An 18,230-nucleotide genomic window follows, 5' to 3' on the forward strand; every position below is an offset into this window, starting at 1 on the left:
GACCCAACGCTGCTGTTCCTGTGAATCTTCTACAATAAATACTGCTCAGAGTAACCCACAGGAGTTCGAGTCTCTACCCAGCGCCTACCTACGACCTTTTTTTTCAAGAATAATTAAGTCTTCTCTTTTTGGGGGTACTTAAATCATCATTCCATGCTCAGACAACAAAACTAAAACACCTCTTAGCAACTTGCCAATGTCACCTGATGTATTTTTGTTCTTGGAGACATTAAGTGCTAACTATTCTCACTGATAATTCCCCTTTGAAATGTAGGCCTTTTGTGCCAGCACTTAATGCAGGTATAATTGCAGATTTTGGTATCAGTTCAGAGTAAACACTGGGGATTTATGAATAGGTCTTTGTACCATCCACCCCTCTGAACATGTTAGAAACTAGGAGCATCGCTATCCTAGTGTGTCTCCACAAACACCAAACTCAAACATGGTCAGGAAACCAGTCACAAGTGATCTGAACTCTACCACGCAGGCACCACTTCTCCAAAATCTACCATCTACAAACAGCCTGTGATTACAAACATCCTAATTTATTCCTTACACTTAGGGGTGGAGGGGAATTCGGGACTGTGAGCATCAAGCTGACTCCATATGAGATGAACCTGGACTTGGAATCATTTTGCACAGATGATCAAGACGGCTCATCCTGATTTAGAACTAGTTTGGAAGCAATCTCATCACATTCAGGTGATGCTGTGCCAGACAAAGATAGCTCTCTTTTGAACTGGACTAAGTTGGACTGTTATCAACATCTGTAATTCATCATTAAATGAATTCTCAATGTAAAGGTCAGTGTTGAAACTACCAATAGTCCCCAAAACTCTACATCTTACCTGCTACTCCTCTGTACTTTACCTTCCTCTACCTATCCTTTCATTTAATGAGACTGCAAAGCAAGAGGGAAGATAAATTGTCTTAATAGTTAATATATTGAAGATACAAGGCCTTGTATAAAAATTATGGTGGATGTATACGTGATTGATTAGAGCATGTTGTCTGTATTGTATTTGGAAATGAAAATGTAGGAAGGAGGGAATTTCAATAGCGAAGTGGAAATGGTTGTCATCAGGATTAATGTTAAATGATCATTCATGTCTGCCTTATCTCACACGAAGTTTTCTTTAGTGGAATTTTAATAATGTAGAGTTTATTGTTCATTATGGTGATAAGATCCTGCCAATGTTTAGTTCAGCTGGTTAATTTACAGGGGCTAATTGAAAAGGTAGCTATTGTATTAAGGAATCTATCCTGTTGGATTGATAACCCAGTTTTTAGCACACTATTTTCACAGGAAACGGATTTTCATCTTTTCTTCTCATCTGTGCCCTTGCTCTCCATTTTCTAATTATTCAAGTGTGAAGGGAAATTCTTTTGTATATAGACACAAACATCTTCAACATACGACTGATGAGGTTGTCTATAAAGCGAACTTATTATTTTGGCTTGTAAGTATCTCTATAGAATTTTGTAATATATTGCATTAGCATGTAGGGATAAATATAAACTCTATCTGATACAATCCTGTCTTGGAGAGAGATTTTTTGCCTGTAAACATTTAATGTATTTACTCACAAGTTTTATCACCAGATATAATCATTCAGCATACAACTCATGCATGCTTATAACACTTCACAAGCACTTTTCTCACCACTGAAATTGAACCACTGAAGTTGAATGTGGCAGCTCTTTAACAATTCTCATCTGTGCAATGTGAGAGTTTAAACATAAAATGGCCCTGCTGCTTTCCAACTTCAATGAATATTCAAATATTTTCCATCAGCTGTCATCTAGTTTAATAAATTCCTTTGTGTGAGGCACTGACTGCCACCTCTGTTCTCACTCTGAACTGAACTCTGCTATCTTCTTGAAAGATTTTATTCTATATTGGCCTTCATGCACTTCTCATCACTCTAGTATTTAGAGAAATTTCAAATAATCCATTGAAAAATATGACTGGGAAAATTACATTCTCTGGTTGATTCCTGTAGTCAACTCTCATCTGTTCATTACCCACAGTGAAAGATGTAAATAACATTTAGCAGTAAGGGGTTTCATACACTCACATGTCTTTTCCGCTCACTTTCTGCACACATCCAGACAATAAAGTTTTACTGGCACAAATGTTCGTAGCAAATGAAGCTCAAAGCCTCATATGAGCATCTGCAGAAGGTGAGAAATTAATCTGAACAGGAAGGCATCCTGTGGGAAGTCCTCCTGTGTTCTTCCACTCAAAGAACAGGAAGATGGGAAACACGGCATATTTTCTAATCGAAAGTGATGAGCAACACATGTTGAATCTCAAGTATTTGCACTCAGTCCCCAGGGTAAAATACTGAAAGATGACAATGGTGAAATAAATTCATACAGCATCCAATCTAATTCTCATTAAAATAAATTAAATGACAGTTTGAAATTGAACTAGGTCTATAGGTCCCAGTCTAGTAAGGTACTTAAGCATGTGAGAAGCCTTATTGTCTTTAAGGAGACTAAGCATGTATTTAAAGTTATGCACATATTTAAATGGCAAGTTGCTTTGGGTCCAGAATAAATTAAATTAAGGAAACAGCGACTTGCCCTCTGGAAAAAAAAAAAAAAAAAAAAAAGGAAAAAATAATTTTAAAAAAAGTCTAAATTTCCTCGATACATTTTAAATGCAACAAAAAATATCGTCCAGTTTAATAGAGATATTCAAATAAAGTTTTCTACAGAGTTTTCATTGACAGAATGTTAAACGGTTCATCTTTTTGAAGTGGCAGAATACTAGATGCTATCAGATAATTTATCCCAATTCTTTGGGGTTTTTTTTGTTTGGTTGGTTGGGTTTTTTTGTTTGTTTTTGCAAATTATTTGTCTATATTACTCACGAATGCTTTTGTGAAAAGATGAGCATTATAAACCTTGCTTTTCTTCTTTCCTCTTAGAAATGCAAAGTAAAATATATCAACAGAAGTCCGCCTAAACAAATATACTTAAAAATTTGATCTTGCATATCTCCATACTCCGCACTGGATTCTGAAGGTAAAACCTATTCAGAATAAGTCCTCCATATTTTTTTTCCCCAGAGTCTTCTATGTTTTTTGTTTTTATTTTGTTTTGTTTTTTTAATACTATTTCTTAAAATATTAAACAAATCTGACAGTCTTGTTTCCATAAGTTAAATCAGAGCTACATGTTATGGCTGTAGCTAAATTTTGCTGTCCTTTTTAGGCTAAATATGACTTTGAATACAATTCTACTAATGCTGAGTGTAATTACTGGTACTGCAAACATCAGTAGTTGTAGTAGATGTTATTTGTACACACTTTAGGAAGACAGATGATTCAAAAATGTTTCAGAGGAGCTTTTCATCTGAGGAATATCAAACCTGGTTGTCTGGAATATACTGCTGAACCTATGTTTCAAATTACACAAACATGAATGAAAATTGCATATACAAAACCGATAGGAAATAATAGAATAACACACAGAATGGGCAGAGGCCATTATTATTGTAATTTTAATTTGAAGTTCTAGTCTTCTCTGATTGGAAATCATTGCTTACTTTAGTACTTTAATATGAAATACGCCGGTTTTCAGGTTTCTCATTAAAGGATTCATATTTATTCTCTGAAATATGGGATGGGCATTATTAGAATGTTTTATTTTGCTTTGTTATCAACTTTCTCATGGAACGAAAGAAATTCAATTTCAGATTGTATTCAAACCAGACATTAATGATATTTTGTCTGTTATTGCCATGACAGTTAAAGATCTTTCCATATTTCAATTCTGAAATCTTAAATTTGATATCTTACTTCTCAGACGTTTCATAAAACAAATCCTTAATGAACTTAAAGTTGAAAAATGAGCCTATTAACTTTAACATACCTGCTTTGTAACTTATCACTTTGTGGATGTGCACATCCAAACATTATAAATCAGATTTCATACCTGTATAAAGCACTAAAATAAATGGCTTTATACTGGCGTAAAAATTCAGTGATGAACTGGGCTCTGATCCTGCTTATTTTTTCTCTTGGGAAATAAGAAAGGAAGACAAAGACAAGCAAAACATCAAGAAGATCAAATGTGAGGCAACATAAATGGCCTGAAATTGATTCTTTTTACTTTGGTGACATTTCATTAACTTCAGTGAAGTTTTGGAGGATTTTTATAGAAAGGCAAGTGAGAAGAGAAAAGGGAGAAATAAAAGAAAGACTTATTGCAGACCCCAATAACCTGATATGCTGAACTGTGATTTTATACAAGAAAGAGCAACACGCTCCTTTCAACTCTCCAAAATAACCTTGTCTCTCATCTCTTTATTCATATGTGACTTTGCAGGTCATTTGTATCAAGAATTTCTGGGGAAGATCCTGTCCTTGCAGCAGTCCAGAAAAAAAGGCTCATGCATAAAGCTGCTAATAACGACTCTGGTCATTTTAAAGGAAAGTTCTCTGCAGCATTTCTACTAGTCACTATAACAGTCTGTAAGTAGTTGATTATTCCAAAATGTTCCAGGAAGATGGTCCCTCTAAGGAAAGCAAATATATTGTGCTTCCTGTCTACTGGTGACTATTTTTTCAGTTACTTAAATCAGGACAAAATGTACAGGCACTGTGAAGTTTCTTAATTAAGATGAAGCACTGAATAGCGGTATGTATTTGGAACATCCCATTCTAAATATTCAGAGGGAACAAGTGAATACTATAACATTTCCTGATTTCAAAATCGGGTTGCAACAAGAATTAGGCCAAAATTTCACATTATTTTTATCATTGTACAGTTTAGTAGTTCTCCTGGTTTAGCAGAAACACGAAAATTTGAGGTGGGCATCAGCTTGTAGGTTCTGATATTAAATCTAAATGTAAATGCCTATATGTGAGAGTTCTGAATCAGTTGCTGAAAACCAGACACCTGGAGCCACTGCAAACATGGTGGTAGATCTGTAGCATCTCTAGAAGTTTGGAAGGTGTGACACACCAGGGGTGAAAAATATGCGTCCTCTGGATTGGAAGTTGTAGGCTATGTAGGATGTCCTGGACTGTCTCAAATGACAATAGATGCTTTTGATGAATGAATTGAACACAAAGCTGCCATGGTAGCTAACGGAGCTCAGATAAAGAACTGCTCAGTAGACACCTTCAGCAAATAGGACATGTTAAGTTTACAGCCAGGGTAGATCTAATCAGTATTGTAATTACCTGCATATACCGAGGTAAATTCAGGTGTTCTAACCTCAGTTCTGGACCCCCACTTTTACTGGAAAAAACAGTGTCATGGCAGTCAGGAGAACCACTCCACTGTAGTAAATTTAGAATTGCTCTGTGACTGTAGAACAGCTGATAACAAAACATGAGCAAGTCACTGTGTCTTGAAACCAAACCAATAAAACGCCTCGTAACTCAGGCTTTGTACAGTGTACTGCATTTAAGAACTAGTCTGATATCAATACTTTACATACAGCTGGTGGTCTTGTCCTTTAAAATGCCAGATTTTCTTTTTAAAATAAATTTTAAAACGCCCTCATGCCAGTCAGTCAGCATCGGTATGAAAGCGAGTTTTATAGCCAACTAAAAACCCACAAAAATCTGTATTCCTTATAGAAACACTGATGCAGCTGCTGGTGCAAACAGCAGTGCCCTAAGGTATGCCTATATTATTTTGCGGATGATGCGTGCTGTGAAGAGTGGGTGAGCACAAAGCTGCCAGATGCTCTCTGTGACTTGCATATTTGTAGGTCATTTGTGCATTCTGATGGCTGAGGTGTAAATGATAAAATTACGGAAAAAAATAAAAATATCAGGCCTGAGAGTTGCTGCATGACTGCAATAACACTGTTAGATTAACTTTTAATATGACTAAATTTTAATTCAGAACAATCGGACTTGTGTCATGATTCCACCTATTGCCTGCTGCTGACAATGCATTTTTCTCTCCCAAGCTTTCAAAGGTTGCAATTGTGAAAAAAATGAGTGTATTTACTGATCTCATGCATAACTTCCAGCTTTATTCATCCAGGAAGGATGTTGATTGTTTTGGTTTTGAGATGAGTGCTATGTGGAATGGACCAAATTCTTCTTTACAACAATGCAAATGTGAAGTTACCAGCCATGGTGGTATCCAAATGTTTGGTCTCTTGTGTTATTCTCCTGCCAGAGTAATGCAGAACTTCTGAAGGCTTTTGCTTAAATTCACAGTTTAAAAGATTGAGGTGAAGGGCAACATGGAAATGTTCGCAGTGAATAATCGTTATGCTATGGAATATTCTGATCATTCATCCAGAGACAGATCTGAAATTTGGGAGATGACCCAAAAAATTGTGTTTTATTAAATAAATAGGGGGTGCAGCAATCACATAAAGAAGTTTGTTCTGCTTGGTAACTTTGGATCTCTTGAACAAAGCATGTGTCTGCACAGCTGAGTAAAGCATTTGAGATGGTGGAAAGACAAACGTCAGTCATGCCAAACGGGAGACTGTGCGCCGGAAATTTATAAGGCGTTAAAAGGATTTAAGAGTTATAGTAGCCAAGCAAATAGCTTTTTGTGCAATGACATGACTGTAATTCCTGATGTATAAAGCAGGGAGTAGTTTGTTAAAAATCAAAGTCAATAGTTGTATCTGTGAGACCAGTTTTGGAATATTGTGTTCTCAGTGAGTGCCCAGTGATTTTAATAGGATATTAAAAAGATGAAAAATGCACAGACTGGAGGCACAAATAGTTTTGAAGACTCAAGAAATGTGATAAATATATTAAGTTCAGTATGTTTCCGTTTTCACAAGGAGATTGAGAGATGACTTAGTTACAGAACATAAATACTCTCACTGAAGGAAATGCCAGGTATTAAAAGCCCTTTATCAAGTGTAATGGTTGCAATTTAGAAATTGATTAATAGAAATTAAAAACAAAGCACAAATCCTTAACATGGAAAATAAATGCAGCAAACTAAAAAAAACAGTGATGACTTCTCAGACTCCTGAAATTCTCAAAACTGCACAAATGTATGGAATAAACACTGACTGCTCTCACTTGAAAGATAATTCAATGCCATTAAGTGGTCTGTGGTATATAGGAATCTGAACGGGTGATTTTATCACGTGAAACTTTGAAGGCTATGAAAAGAGTTTGGGTAGGATCTTCCAGGATACTCTGAAGCGGAAGAATCGGGAAATCTGAACAAGAATGCATCTTGTGCTAAGAAATATGGAAGATGCCAGGGTGGACTGCAGAGAAAACTGGTAGCAAAACCGAAGTTTGAGGCAGGCTGAGACAAGCATGTAGAGTCCTAAGACCACAAAAGCAGCTTTGAACGTGATCCCAAAGCCAAAGTGCTGCTATATGAGTATTAGTAAGTATTGCTGAATACTCACACACATTTCATGGCTAAGACTATTCACCCTGACAGTTTCTTTGCTTTCTCTGGGCATATCACTCCTAGCAGTCTTAATCTGATTTTCTTTCAGGAGCAAAGACAGGCTCAAGAAACCAGAGTAGATGATCCTCTGAGACTTAGATGACATTCATGCAGCTTTATGTCATGCATCTGTAATAATACCAGGAGGAGGAATACAGTTTCCATGTACAAATACAGTAGTCTGTTAGTATAATGCAGAAAAAAAAATACTCTTCTTGAAGTACTAAGTTCAAAAAGAAAATAAATTTCAGATTTGAATATTAAGCATGAAAATTAAAATAAATAGAGCATGGCAACATCATATATTAGGAAACCAACATCTGAAGCTCTCATGTGATAGCTTGTCGTGTTTCCAACCCACTTCATGGATCAGATAGTTGGTTCAAATAGGTTCAAATGTTTTGCATGCTCATATCAGTAAACCTTCAAACCTTCTCAAATTCACTTATATCATTAATCAATGATAAACAAATATGAAAAGCGACAGCCTAGTCATTCTGAGTGTATTCAAATATGCATTCAGATTAATTTTTGGTTAATTTATCATTATTTCTATAGTTTATGAGTACTTACTTACGAATTGTAAAAGATAGCACAGTGAGGAGAGGTTAATGCTGTCTTTCCAAAGCAAAGAGATCATTTAGGCAAATATTTGGCAAGAGCTACTAATATTTTATGCTTGCAATTAGCTTTTGGGGTCATTTTCCGTATCAGCGGGAGTCTTGTTTGACGACTCATCCACTATGGTAAAGCCATTTTTTCTTTTATTTATAGACTCTAAAGCTGGAGTGCTCTGCTCGTAATATTTTATTCAGTGATGCCTATATTAATCTCCTAAAAAAATCTGGTTAAATCAGCTAATATCACTTAAAAAGGCTTCTAATATTGATTTGGGAGACTTCAGCTGGTGGAACTGGTCATGTTCTCAGATAAACTTTTGAAATGGTTAATTAACCTTCTTCTTTAAATGTGCAACTAATTTCTTATGTAAATTTGCCTATCTTTGCACCCCAGAGATAACATTTTGTTTGCTCAGTGCTCTCTATTGTCAATGTAGACATTTCCCCTTCATCCATATGGTGCATATCCATAAAACGTGATCAGACTGAGATCACTCAGTGTTTCCCTGTAGGATATTTATATGTAGACCATAATCCTGAATAAGACAGAGGATTTTTAAGGCTTGGTTCTTGTCTTTAGGGCAGTTTATTATTCTTTTGTGTTGTTGCTTCTGCACTAGTACTGTTCATTATGGCAGCTGAGGTAATGATTATTTCTGATGATGAAAATTTTGCTTAAAATCCCTTGCTTCATATACTTTCCCATGCATTTGATGGCACTCCTTATCAACCATAGAAAGAGCTCAGCTTCCAAGATTTAGCCTTTCCTCTCCCTTGTCACTACATTTGAAAGTTGTCTGTAGATAGATACTGCTTAAACTATGGTATCACATGCCAATGCTCCCTTACTTTTGCAGCTAAACCAGGCTATATATATATATGTATGTGTGTGTATATATATGTGTGTGTGCGTATATATATATATATATATTTTTTTTTTTTCAGATTGATCCCACAATACCACCAGGGAGCTCAAAACCTATCTGTGTCATACCGCTAGTCAATAAACCATATTGATGTATGGAAGATCTTACTTTCTTCATGGTCTTAATACTTTTTGGCAAAGACATTCTTAATTGTTAGGTAAAAATGTTCAAAGTCAGTGGTACTCTTAAGACATTCTCATTTCAATGTGATGTTCTGGTTAAACAGAGTGTAATGGGGAGAAGACATTTCTTCCTGTCCTTCCAGAAGGTAAAATGGTAGTCTTGACTCTTGTGCGTTTACACCAATGTACAAGCATATGAATAAATATACTTTTGTACTTGTTAATGTTAAAAGTGTGTGTTTATAGAGAGCAAAGACAAGTAGGCCTGCAATATATAACAGGGGATAGGATTTTTCCTTACGGTTCCACCACAGTCCTTTAGTTAGAGGAACTAAACAAAATCAAGAGACTTCAGGTCAGAAGGAAACTTAATGATTAAGTTTGAGAATGCCACAAGCTGAAACATATCCAAGTCAGCACAGTCCATGCCTGCAGCCTTTCAATTGCTTTTAGATTATCTAAACCATGAAATGTTTTGAAATAGAAACATTTCAAATTATAAATTCCACTAAGACTAATTTTAGCTTAGCTATCTACCGGGGTTAACCCAAAACAATTACTTATACACATTTTTAAAAGGGCTTGCTCCTTGTTTCCACATTGAAATAACATAATACTCTCTGTAGAGTAGACTATATTCTTCCTTCAAAAATATCAGTGAGAAGACACATTTTGTTCAGTTGTGGGGAGCTTAATTTCTCATTCTCCTTTTTTGCCAGCAATCTTAAAACGTACACCTCGATTCCCAACTGCTCTTCTTATTGGGCATATCTACATTGGAGACCAAGAAGTGTTTCTCAGCTCCTGGCTACGTGGCCAGCTCATCCTTTGTATGTCCTACATACATCCCAGGATGTCACACAGGGATGCAGCATTATGCATCTTCCCAGTGCGTAACAGGTAGGAAGTGGCCTCTGCGATAAAGTCTGCAGACTACTAACAAAAAAACAAACCCTAATGGCTAGGAAGAAAGCAAAAAGTGAGTAAAGCAAAAGGGGAAACCTTGACTTCATTTTACTTGCTTTGATGGAAATTGTATTTTTTCCAGATGTCGTCGTTCTTCTACCTGCAATAAATGCCTCCACTTGTAGAATGAAGAACAATTATCTCAGCACAGTGATGGAAGTTATACAAGGATAAGAGGTATCAAACATTTTTCCTCTGTAGACCTTTTAGTGTCAAATTATTGGTTTTGATTATTTTGACTTATAAAGTAGGTAATAATTTACACAGTACCTATTTACACACAGAAATGTACTTCTTGCAATTCCTAACTGCATGATATATTTAACTCTAAGATTAAAAATAATGGTGGCGAATGATTTTATGTAAATGTAGAATTAATTTGCATTGTTAAATTGATTCCTTTTCCTACCAAAACAGAAGGAGTAAAACAAAACAAATAAAAATGAACTATAGCTTACAATTCCATTAATGAATATTTACAGACTGCAGGGTTCTACCATTTCTCACTAAAGATTATTGTTATTTTTATAATTCAAATAAAAGTAAAGAAGCCATTTGCTTTAAGCTTTATAAAATAAGTATCCTACTAATGTCTAAGCCGTGAATTTTGGTCCTGGTCTTTTGCTGCACAATTTATTGCATCTTTATGGAATTACTTTTCCTTCACGTAGCAAAGACTTTTTTAGCTACCTGGACTTTGTTACTTATCTACTTGTAGTAATGAGAAAATATCTCAGGAATAATTTTTGTTTTCTGAGGGAACAGGTGGGAAATTTACTGAAAAAAAAAATCATCTCAGTTTATAGTGGATGTCAGTTCATCTGCTCCCAGGGTCAGAAGGGTAAAAAGCAGAAAGCTTTGGATAGAAGGACTAGAATAACATCTACTATATAGGCTGAATACCAGTATAAGTTAGGGTCTGTGTTTTAGACAAAAACAACAGCAAATATATTGTTGGAGACAATCTCGTGTAGGCAGGGGCAAGATTTCAGTTTTTTGTGCGTTCCTTCAGTTTCTCTGTTTTATGCTTTTTGGCATAAGAATAATTGATTGTACAGAGCCGTGGTCCAGGAGGTTAAAGACAAGTAGCATTTTTTTTAGCTCTTATGTAAGAAATTATCAGTCTATCCATTGCTGATTGAAATGTTTCCAATATGCATACTCAAATTGTCAACATTAAGATGGTTTAAATTACACTGAAAAATACCAGTGTACCAGAAATACAAGAGGACCTGTCTCTCCCCATCCCCGAAAGCATCTTCGTTTGGCACCAAAAATCTCAGTCACTCCCAGAATACCTGTGAAAATCTAATTATTTTTACAATTAGTTCTTTAATTTCACATCTTGTCTGTTTATAATGGGGTGAAATCATTGACAATTTCTGTTAACAGTCCTTCAACATGCACCAAATTTCTGTTAATTCCACTCTTTAAAGCCTGCTCTGTTTGAGGTCTTCCTGCACATCTTCAAATATCTGTTTCTATCAGCCCTTTGATATTTCTTCTTCCATTTTCTTTGGATAGAAAGTGTATTAATAATACTATTCCCAAAAGAGTTTTTCTATCAACTTCAATCCTGATGGGCCATGTGAAAATAAAAAAATATGTTCAAACAAGATTGAATGTTCTTTTCTGGGGAATTTTGTAAAATACATTTGAAGGTTTTATATACTGTTTTCACAGTGACAATTTTTGCCTTGTTAAATAGATCTTTTCAAATTTAGTTAAATAGTTACCCACAGTTTCAAACTTTAAAAATGTAGGTATCTCCATGTGATTATTATCACTACCACGCTCCTGTGAAATGGTTTTATGTTTATGGTGAAATGGTAAAACTTGAAGTGTTAACATCAAAAGATTCCTTTGGGATATCTTACCCAAGCCTGGCAAAGAACATTAATAAGTCAAGTTAAAACTGTGGTTTTCTAACAAAATCCAAACACACTTTATCACACCGAGAAGTTGTTCCCCAAAACTCCTTCTAGATTAAGTCATGTATTATTGTTGTTATTCACTTTGCTCCTATTATTTCTGTGTACCTAAACAAAGGTTTAGCACTCCCTAGGAGACAAGAAACTGTGCAGTAACTACCATCATCAATTACAGCTTGAAGGTGACTTTATATGAAATTAATTGATCGTTCTTGATCGATGTCTGAGAGATCCAAACCACCAAGAGAAAGACAGAAAAATAGCTGCATACTTTGCCCTTACTAAGACATTCTTAGGCCAGATCGAATGCCCAGTGATGGAGAAAAACTTGCACTTTTCTAGTCCTAGCATGCTTTTCACAGACAACTTCTTTCAGAACTGTCAATCCGGTAGCTCCAGCAAGGATTTAGTTCACTTAGAGGAAATACATATTATTCACTTTTAATTAATTATCTTACACTTCAGCTGTGAGCTTTCAGACTGCTTCACTGTACTTAGAATACTTCTTTTTCTTTCTAGTGTCTCACTCCCCCAGCTATTCACCCACTGCCAGTTTCATTTCTTTCTAATGCCATAGGTGAGCTGTTGTCATCTACAGTGTTCTTAAGAACATTACTTTGCAAAAGGCTCCTTGCAAGGCAGAATTATACAGACAAAAAAGAAGTCAGAAGCACTTACAGGAAGAAGAGATTACACTAGATGTCTTCATCCTGACACTTAAATGGAGTATGACATTCTTAAAATTTTAGTAGAACATGGGGTGCCAAGAAAATAGTAAAATATTTGTGTTCTGTGAAGAAAAAAAAGAGGTGTAGAAGCATAAAGGAAGATTCAAAACCAGAAATGACAGGGTGGGTTAGGAAAAAAAATAATCTAGTAAGTAATACTATCATGTGGAGAAAACAGTATTGTATTTTATAACAGATGAAAGCTTCTGTCTATTCTATGAAAGAGATAAAATAGAAAAGCAATAAATACTGCATGATCTGAACTCATTGTTCAAGCCATACACTGCTCATTCTCTGGCAGCAGTCCAAGGAAGAACATCAGTGGTATGTATGTAAGGGCTTCTTTCATAAATATTTAAAAAATACCATACTGAGTCAGTGCAGTAAATAATAGAATTTTTTAAAATAAACAGAATATGTGAATTCAGGTCACTTGAAGAAAGAATAGAGGCATCAATCTAATCCTGTTCAACCCTGGGATTAACAGACTCATTTTGTTCCAACTCAAAGAAAAATTAACTGAAATATGTAAAGAGAAAACAGTTCAAGCCTGTGACACTCTCATGTACTTCTTCTGGTTCGATAACAGTTTACAGGGGCAACTAAGAAACAAAGGAAAACAAAAAATCCTTCCCAAAATAAGCACTTTTCTATTTGGTCCTAATCTGTTTCTTGTCTTGTCATGTTTAGGGAATGCTGACTTCTTTTTCTCTGTGACACATGGAGCACTTATCAGATAAGTAAGTAAATAAAGCATAATGTGTTGTTTGTCTTTTAAGATACTCAACCTGACTTCAGCAAATTTGAATGTTTTCTTAACTTGATGAAAATGCAGATGGCTTTGTACTTGTGGGGAAATTGTCTTCTGGTAGGGTTAAATTGTCCATTTTTGATGGAAACTGTGGGATTTCTTTACCATTGGCTAGGATCACAGAGCAAAAGTAGAGAAAACATAAGAAAGGATAAATATTTATAAAAAAAAAAAAAAATGTTTCTGATTAATTTTTTTCTGTGTATAACATCACAGACCGCAAATGAAAATGTTGCACGCTGAGATTACATGGGAAGATGAGCAGAGGGTCTTCAGAGTCAAAGAATTTCATCAATTAACTATTCTTTTAGAAACAATCCAATTTTTCAGTGTGATTCTGCTGGAATATCCACACTTAATTACTGCAGGTGACATTTATCGTATTTACAAATGTCCTACCTCCCAAAACTATCCTACTAACTAGTTACTCTCTCCTGGAAACAAAAAATACATCCTCTAAGGTTTATGTATCATCATCACCAGTACTAAACACCAGTTACTATTTTAGGTGTCACGGAACAGTGCTGTGTGTACAGATAACTGTAACCTTTACCACAGCTCCTTAATTTAACTACTGATGATGAAATATCTTCAATAGACCTAGCCCTTCTTCTGTTGCTTTGCTAATTATATAGACCAAGGGAAAAAAAATTGGCAGTTGTTCTCATCATTATAATAAGCAGAATATACAAAGAAAAAATAAATGCATTTGATTAGTAGGATGATACCATATCTATAAACAGACCTCTAACAGGTACTCAACATCTGCCTATTTTTTATTCCTCCCTGCCATGTTGATTCCTGTATGAAGCTCATAACAACTTGTAGGTGTTCTAATGCTTTTCTTCTAGAAAGTGACTGATTCCAAAATGTCAAGTGAAGAAAAATCCCCTGTGCTCTTAAGTATAATGTTCCAATGGTTAATTATATTCATCGTTAAAAATGTTTCCCTTAATTCTGGTCTGAATATGTCTTACCTTCAGCTTCCAGCCAAAGCATCTCATTACACTTTTGTCTGCTAGATCAAAGAGGCCTCTTCCCTCAGAAATCTTTTTATGTTAATGCTGATCATCCATAATTCTATAAGTTGAATTTTGACGGTATTGAAGTTGATTTGATTCTTCATAACCTTTTTGTCTCGTACACTACATGAATACAAAGATGTAAAGTTGAAATGTCTGACATATCTCATATTGCTTTGGTTTAGCCTTTGCATCTGTTTGACAATCTGAATGACTACTGAAAGTCTGGAGGATTTTTAAGTATCATGGTCAGAATAGTTGTTTTTCTAACGTGTTTTCCAAAACCTGCAAGATCTTGGAGACTTTTTCTTTTTAATTTCCATAGCCAATGATCTTGTCATGGGATACTGTTTAAAATCATCTTTTTTTCTGCCTAAAGTGATATGATACTCTGAGAAAGGGATGCACTTTGGAAAAAATAAAAATCAATCCTTGAGACTTGATATATAACAGGATATGGAAAACATTTTTTAAGTTAAATCAGATTATGAAATTTAGCTAGTCAGTATAATTTTAAGAAACTGCCTTAAAGCAACCTCACACTGACTAACTCTCTTCTTGTCATTTCTTCAATAAAAATTGATAATACATTCTTGTCCTTGCAGAATTGCTGTATCGATAGAGGAAATCTAGCTCCATGCGTGATTAATGACTAAGGTAGCGCCCTATCAAACATGCAACATGCATTGGGATATTTGATGCATCTGACAGCCCAAGAATGATTATCCTGTGGAGGAACGGAAAGCAGACCGTGACAAAATTACAGTTCCCGATGTATCCAGCTGCATCAATAAAATGGCACGCCACAACAAATGGGACTCCTGACCCCATCACTTACAGTGGAGCAGATCATTTGTATAAACAAGTTATTTAGGTGCTTAGACAGTTTTCTTTAATGTACTTTGTGGTTGATTAATAAGGCCTCCCTCCACCTTTTACAGAAGAGATGTTAGAGAGTGAGAAGGGAGAGAAGCAATACACTGGAAAGTTTGATTCTGCGCAGAGCTTTTCTACAGATATTTAGTTTTAAATTGCGCAAATTACCACCTCAAGAAAGCACCATGCATGAGTACGCCTGTGGGTAGTCTCTATAAACATAGAAACAGCCCAGAAATGCCAACTCCATTTTAATGGCTGACCTTTTGCACATGTTATTGTGAGACTTGTGCCAAGCAGCATATCATCTTCACTTGTAAACCAACACAGCTGGTATTTTTTTCTCCTGACTACAGACAACTGTTCTTCTAGCAGACTATTACATAGCTTTCATCATACTTAAGGTAATTACTTTTCCTCTTCTCTGCATCTTCTTTTGGAATTTGAAAACATGGGAGAAAACAGACATTTCTGTTACAGCCAGAGAGCTTTTCTGGAATGTTATGCTGTGTGTATTCATCGGAACATGAAGAGTCACTATAAAAGCAGTATTTTATTGAAGTATTAGTTTAAAGTAACGTTTTCCAAAATAGCACGTTTTCTATGCCCATCCATTTAACTTGCAAGGAATGAATTTTTCAAAGGTCATTCCAGGCACCCTAGTATTTCAAGTTGCCATCAGTTTTTGAACCATAATGCAGGGAAACTATTCAAATGCAGGGCTGACTGACTTCTGGGTTATTTCCATTATGCAGGAAAAGTCTCCAACTCCAGAGGACTCTATATAAGCCAGTTACAGAGTCTCCATGCATCAAGCAGCCTGAATCTGTTTTCCTGAATATAATACCCCCTTGAATTTATTTTACTTTTCTAAAGCAATTTTTAGTTTATGTTTGGGTCTTTGTTTAGAAATTTTGAGTCTATATTTCAATTTAGAACAAATCTATTTAAATAATTTTGCATTTTGTCTACCAAAAAATACAGCATTAAGGGGCTAAATAAGACTAATTACTTTACAGGCTTTATTTCTGTCCTTTGCTTTGGTCATAGATTTAAGAAAGTCTGGTTAATTCTCTTGCTTTTGCTAATTTTTCCTTGGCACCACTCAAAGTCAAAAGAGGACACTGCTGATCAAAACCATAAAATCTGTGCTTAAACTTCAGTTTCAGCTTGAGACAGACAGAGCTTAGAAATCCATCAGGAATATCTGTTCTTGTCTATAAAAAAATAGGATCATTTATCTAAACAGTCCAAGGCATGTTGCGAGGCTCTTCAGATCCACATCTCTTAAAAGAGCTGTAAGAACAAGTAGACTGTATTCTCCGGTCATATATTAAGTAGTATTTTCTATATTTATTTTCTTAGGTTTTACTTATTTTCATAGCAATCTGTTCTTCTCCATTAAAGTCTGTCCATATTTCTCCAGTGGAACAAAGCAAAGCTCTCTCCGAAGAGCACAAGATACCTTGTACCTACAGTTAATGAGATCATAAGGCACTTACCAATTACAGTGGTTGGCATAGCTGTGGAAATTAGAAGTATTGCCTTTTACAACGCCTTTGCTCTGTATCAAACTCTTTGAGACTTATGTGTTGATCTTTGCTTCATGACAAATACTTATATTTTATAAACCAGTAGCACCACCTGCTTAGCACAGCTCTTTGTCTTTTCTGATAGTCATGTTTCCTCACTGCATTGCAGCTAAATCATGACAGAATCTAAATGTTGTGACTGCTATTTGTATGATCGATATTCACTTGCAAAGTCAATATTCATTGTACTATTGGTGTTACGGATCAGTACTGTCATCCCTGCCTTACGCAGCTTGCAGCACAGGAGGGGTGTTGTTTTCCTGGAATTGTCATTATTCTTGTCTATAATCTTCTTCTCATCAAGAAACTGCTGTGTTTCATATGTTCCTGGTGATGTAAGAGGAAATCAGACCAATACCTAGATGAAAACACAGCTTGATTTCACAGCTAATAATATGATTGCAACTGAATCCAGTAGCTCATACTCTTTAAACCCTAACCCTAGCTCCTTTTTTAGATAAATCTTTCTACTACAGTATGAGAAAAATCTGTTAGTTCAGTTGCTACAGTGAACAGAAGATATCTGTCAGCACAGATGAGTTACTCCAGTACCCACCCATTTTAACTAATAACATAGAAATTAATATTTCTGACTCAGTTATGCTATCGTTGTTGACAAGTGCTGTCTCCTTTGTCATTAATATTATAACACCTGTCCTGAAAAAGGAGTACCTGTCTAAGCAGGGACGTAGTGAATGTAATCTTGCATGTACTGTAATGAGATATGACTGATTCACTGTGAGTACAGGGAAATCAGAGTTATCGATACTATACTAAAAGTATTTGCATCTAAAGTATAGTCTTATCTCTCTCACAGCCATAGAGAACAATTAGTTTATAAAAATGTCGTAAAGGTTTGTTGGCAGTGTCATGTGCTTTGGTACAGGAAGAAATTTCAGCTTCACTGGAGGTACTTCCACAGCCAAAAATGTGTAGTTTTTCCTGTTGGAAAAAGGAAAAATAAATAATCTAGCAGTCTTTTAAGATCTTGCAGTGCAATTTCAGCATGTATTGTGCTCACAAGCATCTTAGTGGTTTGCTGCTAAATTGGTATTCTGCTGTTTCCAGAAGCTTCTTGGTGAAATTGTTCCTAAAGACAGGGTGAAATGACATTTCTATCCTGTGATACTTGGCTGTTTGTCTCTGGCCCCAGAATGATTGATACGCGCACCAGCGTGAGATGTCGCGACCACATCACCCTAAATCCCGCAAGTCAAATGATAAAA

At 35.6% G+C, this 18,230-nt stretch overlaps 1 long non-coding RNA gene across 2 annotated transcripts; it reads left to right on the forward strand.

The window, feature by feature from the left end:
* Positions 1-9,649: 9,649 nt before the first annotated feature.
* On the forward strand, positions 9,650-18,088 carry LOC110364287 (uncharacterized). 2 transcript variants are annotated; one of them, XR_010472029.1, is made up of 4 exons: positions 9,650-9,978; positions 10,127-10,221; positions 13,394-13,443; positions 15,142-18,088. It is a non-coding gene; the product is annotated as an uncharacterized LOC110364287 (long non-coding RNA). The 2 variants fall into 2 exon arrangements; XR_010472028.1 differs by lacking the exon at positions 9,650-9,978 and having other exon boundaries at positions 10,080-10,221; positions 15,142-17,953.
* Positions 18,089-18,230: the final 142 nt, after the last annotated feature.

Source organism: Columba livia, chromosome 4 (genome assembly GCF_036013475.1).
Source record: "Columba livia isolate bColLiv1 breed racing homer chromosome 4, bColLiv1.pat.W.v2, whole genome shotgun sequence".
Classification (NCBI taxonomy): domain Eukaryota; kingdom Metazoa; phylum Chordata; class Aves; order Columbiformes; family Columbidae; genus Columba; species Columba livia.